We start from the raw sequence: 7,343 nt of genomic DNA, 5'->3' as shown, positions 1-7,343 counted from the left end.
ATTATCATAACATTTTTTTAATGGGTTTTAACGGGTTATTTCTAGTTTTAAAGACTTATAATTACGTACTGTTAGTATTTGTGTTATCGGATTTGCAGGGTTTCTTAGATATTTAAGGAATGCATTCTTTATAATTTGATTTAAAAAAAGTAGACAAACACGTTGTAAATAGGCAAAATTAAATTATAGTGAGATAAGTAAAATACGGAAGTCCGATGTAGATTTTTGTGATACATATTTGAAGATTCGCGTTCGAGAGGGAAATATGTATAGGGAAAAGAAGCGGATGTCGTAATCGCAAAAACGAAGAAATCTACTTGTCCAGTGTCTATCTTGAAGAGATATTTTGTAAAGGCAGGGATTATCGATAAATCTGAGGATTACATATTTCGGAGCTCTCTGCCTACTGCCGATGGGTGTTCTGGATGGTAACTATGGTAACCGATGATTTAAAATAGTGCGGACATTAACTTTTTCAAATATATAATGTGCGGTGTTTAATGCAAAATAAGATCAACTTTCAAAAACGAAAGGAATATCAAGTGATGGTTACTATTAGATTCTAGATTTTAGATAAAAAGCTGTCATGTGTCTTATCTTATACCACATTTATAACGACACCCCCTTCAAATAAGTAGTTTAATTCAGCATTGAATCTCTATATACGACTTCCTGGTCATCTCTAGGCAATTAACGAATAACGTCACAAAACATAACCTTGAGTTCACTATAACCCATATCAACATGTATCGCTATGCATGGCACAAAACATCAATCTACATCATGTCCATGCATAACATCTCAGTACATGTAATTTTTGAGACACATATGTATTCCTTGAAATACAGGTGTCAAAAAAGCATCTTAGCACGATTGATTTATTCTCAGAACGTATTTTATTTTAAGCTGGTATCTGAAACTTCGATAGTTCATCTGAAATGATTGTATCATTTATTTAATTCAGTTTTGATACCATCACCAGCGACGTGTTTATTATTTTTTGCATAGTTTTTAACGTTCAAATGGTGATCATGTACATGGCCTATACTGTATTGCATATTTAACGTTATTTTAAAAGCTGTAATGTTACTATTTCTGACCCTTAAAAAACTGGTTATAGTAGCCAATGAGAATTTCAGATTTGATATGCATATATGCATTGTCAGTAATAATGCATTATGTAATTATAACTTCGAAAACCTCCATAATATTTGAGCAGCACCGTCCACAGCCCAGGCAGTCTTGGTTTTCGGAGCTTTTGTCGCTTCTGGTGGAAGAGCCTCTGGCTCTCCTTCTCAGAGCGAACCTCCTTCGCCAGCCTCGGTCCAGGACGATGCACTCTCGTCCGGAGATCCTCCACCTTCTCGTGTGGAAAGCCTCAGGAGGCGTCGCTCAGGCGGGATTTTCTAGGGACGTGTCAGATCGCATCGCTCGATTAATTAGGTCTTCCTCATCTGCCGTCTACCAGTCACGATAGAAGATTTACTGTGATTGGTGTGTCGGCAGGAAGGTTGATCCGATCAAGGCTACTGTTCAGGTGATTGCAAACTTCCTTCTATGGCTGTTTAGGGACCGCAGTCTTGCCCCTGGCACTATCGCTGGTTATCGCACGGCCATTGCTAGTGTTCTCTCTATTCATGGTAGGCCGGGGGTAGACTCGTCCTCCTCTCTTTCTGCCTTAATTTGGGGGTTTGGGTTGGACAGGCCTAGGGTCCGGCAGTTGGCTCCGCAGTGGAATTTGCCACTGGTGCTCGAATCGCTGATGCGGGCACCTTATGAGCCTTTAGCGTCTGCCTCCTTGAAGTGTGTTACCTACAAGGCGGTATTCTTTATTGCCTTGGCCTGCGGTCGAAGGAGGAGTGAGCTTCATGCCTTGTCTTCTCACCTCTATTGCCTCCGGTGGTCTAGGACTTACTCTGCCGTTACCCTTCTCACTGATCCTGACTTCATGACTAAGAATCAGGTTCCTGGCTTCTCGCCCGATCCTAGTAAGATTCCGTCTTTGACTGCCTTCGTTGGGTCTGAGGTTCATCTGTCCCTGTCAGGCGCTTAGGTTTTACCTCGATAAAACCAGGGGGTGTCATCGATCTCGTCTGTTTTTGCCATTAAGTAGGGTCAGCAGAATATCTCCTCCCAGTCAGCGTCTAAATGGATCTGTCAGGTCATCAAGTACGGTTACGAACACTCAGATGATCAGGTTCGGGCGTTGTATAAATAGAGGTTACACAACGAGTGGTTGTTGAATATGGTATTTATTTCACTCCAGTTAGTTAATTTTCAAAGTTACAAAAGACACGATCTTTAGCGAGTGTCTTTCTGTAACTTTTGAAAATTAACTGACGAGAGTGAAATACATACCATACTCAACAACCACAAGTCGTGTGATCTGTTTCTACCACAAAATCAGTCCGAAACATCTGGAGTATTATCTGATTTGAATAGCAAACACACAATTTGTTGACAAGGCTGGCGTAGTGATATGACCCATATGTAAAAAGTAACTTTTTAATATTAAAAAATGACTTTATTTTTTACAAATTTGATAATTTTCAAAGTTAATGTTTCGACAACAACTTCGTGAAAAAATAAAATAGATGAAAGACTTTAAGTATTGAGAGTATGCAATATTGCATTAATTAATAGAAATTAACCACGGACTATATGCGCGTATATATAACGTACGAAATCTGCCTCCCGCCAAGTGATGAACACGAACTAATCGCTGTCAATGTCCAAAACCATAGTCCTGGGACGTTTCTGCATGAGGTTGTATGGTTGACGTTTATAGTGAGTCCCGCCATGGACGGGCCCTCCAAATATTGATAACTGGATATGGGGAGAACGAAATATTTTCCGACACTGTTACAGATCTTGTTTGGGTTTCACAGAGACAAACATCGGTATATTACGTCTCTTGGTTTCACGACCTGAACACGCGACGGTATGGCGTCGAAACGATATCGAGCGTCTGTAGCAATTTTGCCTTAAACTAGCGATCAAATCTTTAAGCATCATCTTCTTTTGGTATTGCCTTAATAACTCTCTTTTCCCATCGCATAACCTCACAAAAGTCACCAACATTTGCCGGATGTTGACAGCAGACGACGTAAACATAACAGCACGCGGCAAAAAGCGCGTGAAAAAAATCGTCCGGTCAAAGTTCATCTTCTCGACCAATCAAAACTACGAAAGATCATATACCACGTGTGGTGTATCACTCATATTTATTCAACAGTCTGCATGTTTATACAATGATCTGAGAGTAGAATAATACAGCGTATTGTGGTAGAAGGTGAGAGCTCCAGATACCAGGGTCCTTGCTGCGTCATTGGCCCTCCTCAATGGGTCCCCCTTTCAGGAGGTCATGTCCGCGGCTTTCTGGCGAGGGCAGACTAGGTAAATGAGTGAGATCAATACATATTGAAACTTTTAAAAATTGGACAACATTTGTATTCACTGTCATAAGTAGTACATTACTTGATATCAACTACAAAAATCGCTATACATTTGAGACCAGTTAGTTGTGAGTGGAAAAGAGTTAAATAAATATGAATAACATTCTGCTAAAAGTAGGAGAATTCGGTTTATACCAGAAAGGTGTGTTCACATTAATTGGCTTGAGTACCCTGTTTTGTGGATTGTATGAAACAATGTCGGTGATATTTCTGAATTCACCTGAGCACAGGTATGTTCCAATTTTTTTATATTGTTTTGATTGCATTACAATTTGCAGAATGTGCAAATATGTATTTCTCAACATTGTACCATAGACTATATTCTATTGCTCATTTACTTGTTTGATTACGGCATTTTGAGTCATTTAAAACTAAACATCACTAAAAATAAAAAGTTCATAAAAAAATCAAGCTTAAACATAAGAGCCAAAAAAAAATAAATATATATATATATAATAAATGCAACTGGATTGGCTGTAAAATATCCGATCTTACCTCACAGATTAATTGAATTTAGATACTGTAATCATACGTTAATGGCACAAAAACTGTACCAAACAAACCTTTATAGTTATTGCATTATACACATATCTTTTATGAGTTCCAAACCTGAGTTTGCGATCATAAAAATGGTTAACTACAAGCATGACAATAAGGTTGATCTCACTAACGTAAAATGTAACCATGTGCAATGTAGGTATGACCTTTTCGTAGTCGCAAGAGGACAACTTTCTATCAGCAGTCAACTTTTACTTGTTGTACATGAACCCACACTAGGGTGAATTGATAATATCTCACTTATTTCTTCTAATTTATTATGATGCCAATTCCTATTAAATATATATGATATGATACATTTTTGTATGTAGATTGATGGCTATTTTTGCATCCCTATTGACTCTTTCAATAACGGTTATTCCGACATCACCGGGTATCCAAATTAAGATCAAATGATAGAGCATTAAAATCATGTTGATACAAAAGAGGTTCGGTTTATAATAAATCTCTCCTCTCAGAGTATACAAGACACAAATCTTCCCACAACTGCAAACGAAATCATCCCACCGCTGCCACCAACAACATAGTAAACATATGCCAAACAACATCTTTTTCAATTGTTTACATATATACAATATTCAAAATTTATATCGGCATACCTGTTTACACTCACGGATAACTCTCATACAATTATAATTGGGGAATGTACATATAATCTACTTACGCTTAAAAAATAAACGTATATGTTCGAATACACCTAAACCTATTTTAACAATAAACAGTCTCGTAGCTAGTCCACACTGAACATATCACAAAGTTCCGTTAAGGTTAACTTTCTTCCTGTTCTCTGGCAAACACAAATCAGTCTACAAAGCACAATAGAAATGTAACTCCTTGTCAACTGACAGATGACATGTACGGCTGAACTGTATCTTAGACGCTGAAGTCTTAGTTGCTGTGTCAGGATTCAACCCGGTGGTTACTTCCGGGCCTCCATATCACAGTATGCTATCATCATGCTCCCGGCCTCCATATCACAGTATGCTATCATCATGCTCCCGGCCTCCATATAAGAGTATTAAGACTCTATTCGCAAGGAAGATATAAATAACAAAGCATTTACCCCTCTGGATAATCGTATCCATACATGAGACAGTTTAAAAACTGACAAGCCTCTCGATAGGTAAATAAGCTTCAAAATACAAATAACGCTAATGACTGCATGCACATATATGCTCAATTGTATACATTTACAACAATCACATTGATATATAACTGCCTTTACATAACATTAACTTACTATGTATATTGTGTATAAATAAGTAAAGCGATCCAAGTTCAATATATAAACAGATACCACACAAACGCATTGGCTCTAACCGTGCAATGTACATTTATGTACCTGTTGATAATGTAATACCGTGTATTACACGGCTAAACATACACAGAATCAACGATCCAACTCACAAGATAAAAACAGATCTATCTATGATTGAAAAATAACTTACCGTGAGCTGTATTTCACGCTTACTCCCACAATGATGAAGTAGTAATAAAACACGGGACACGCCATTACGGCTGTCTTACACATCTGTCAAAACAATTGTGTGCGTACCAAGGGAAACGTAAGTTTAACCCATGAAATACAAAATACAAGGTTATATACCCACTAGTGCTATTTCATGGTCAATCATACTTACAATATGTACCACCTGATATATTATTTAACCTAAAATGTCGGTATGTGACACTAACAACACACGCTGCTGGTCCTTGTCATCGATCCTAGAGCCATTGGTATATAGAAGTTTATGTGAAGGATATTTTCAGTTGTACTTGGAAGAAGAGCTCATCTACTGAATCGGGAATTTATAAGAATTATTGTTACTATGCTGTACTAAATTTACATCTGGTTTTAAAATGATTTACGATGGAATTGCTGGAATACTGTCAACACCTTTTGATGGTAAATCTTTTGAAAATACAAAGTTGTCTAATTTGGATGTTATACTGACTGAAACGCTGGATTCTCCCGATGTGATATAAACTGGATAGAAAACTGAAGAAACCATTTTGTTTTCATGGCATATTGTAATATTCCATCGATTTGATATGATATTGTCATTCTTATGCTTACTTGTCAATATATTGGACAAGTACAAATATAAATCAGAGTCATCGCTCAAAGATAAAAAAATACCACAGCTTCAAAACATAAAAGTAAAATAATCCACAGCTTCAAATGACAGAGAAAAAATATACCACAGCTTCAAACCACAAGGATAATATATATCACAGCTTTAAATCATACGGATAAATATACCACATCATCAACACACAAAGATAGAATTACCACAGCTTCAAAACATAAAGGTAAAATTTACCCGAGTACAAGACACAAGGATAAAATATACCACAGTACACGCACAAGAACATTATTTTTTACCATTGTTTGTAATTAATATTGCGTTTACCATTATCGCAGCAGTACAATCGATTAGGACAAAAAACAGCATTAGCACTTAAGGGCTCTATACAATACATTGCAAATACATAAAGCTTAATATGTCAGGGCGTCATCAAACAGGTAGAAATATCACACAGCTGCATCACACAAAGACAGTTTTGTAATATTGATAAGTGACAGCAAATAATTGGCAAACAAGAACAAAATATAACATAAAATTTACAATTCGGGAAAACCACACGGCGTAATCAAAATACGCCATCACACAAACGAGGACATTGTATACCTACACTGTTTGTATAAACACAAACGAGGCTTTGTTATTGAACCAATACCCTGCCCGCTTGTTCTGCTTCCTTTGTATACAATTGTAACTGGAGGGATTTTTATGAACGTCGTCGAATCACAAATTTCAGTGATTACTCATGATTTCTCAAAAGATAATCAAATCATAAGTTAATTGCAATCAAGTATGTATAGATTTTGATGTAATATTAAATCGAATGCAAATTGGACGGTGTAATGTAGACTATTCATACAAATAGAGAGAAAGGAAGTACAAATAATATATTTATTTTTGTCTGTATCAGTTACGTTTAGAAACTGTTTCCTTTGTATTATTGCAGTACATAAATGTTTCCTTTGTACTATTGCAGTACATAACTGTTTCCTTTGTACTATTGCGGTACATTACTGTTTCCTTTGTACTATTGCGGTACATAACTGTTTCCTTTGTACTATTGCAGAACATAACTGTTTCCTTTGTACAATTGCAGTACATTACTGTTTCCTTTGTACTATTGCAGTTCATAACTGTTTCCTTAGTACTTTTGCAGTACATAACTGTTTCCTTTGTACTATTGCAGTTCCTAACTGTTTCCTTAGTACTATTGCAGTACATAACTGTTTCCTTTGTACTATTG

Source organism: Mizuhopecten yessoensis, unplaced genomic scaffold, assembly GCF_002113885.1.
Source record: "Mizuhopecten yessoensis strain PY_sf001 unplaced genomic scaffold, ASM211388v2 scaffold8745, whole genome shotgun sequence".
NCBI lineage: Eukaryota > Metazoa > Mollusca > Bivalvia > Pectinida > Pectinidae > Mizuhopecten > Mizuhopecten yessoensis.
This window is presented reverse-complemented; position numbering follows the sequence as displayed.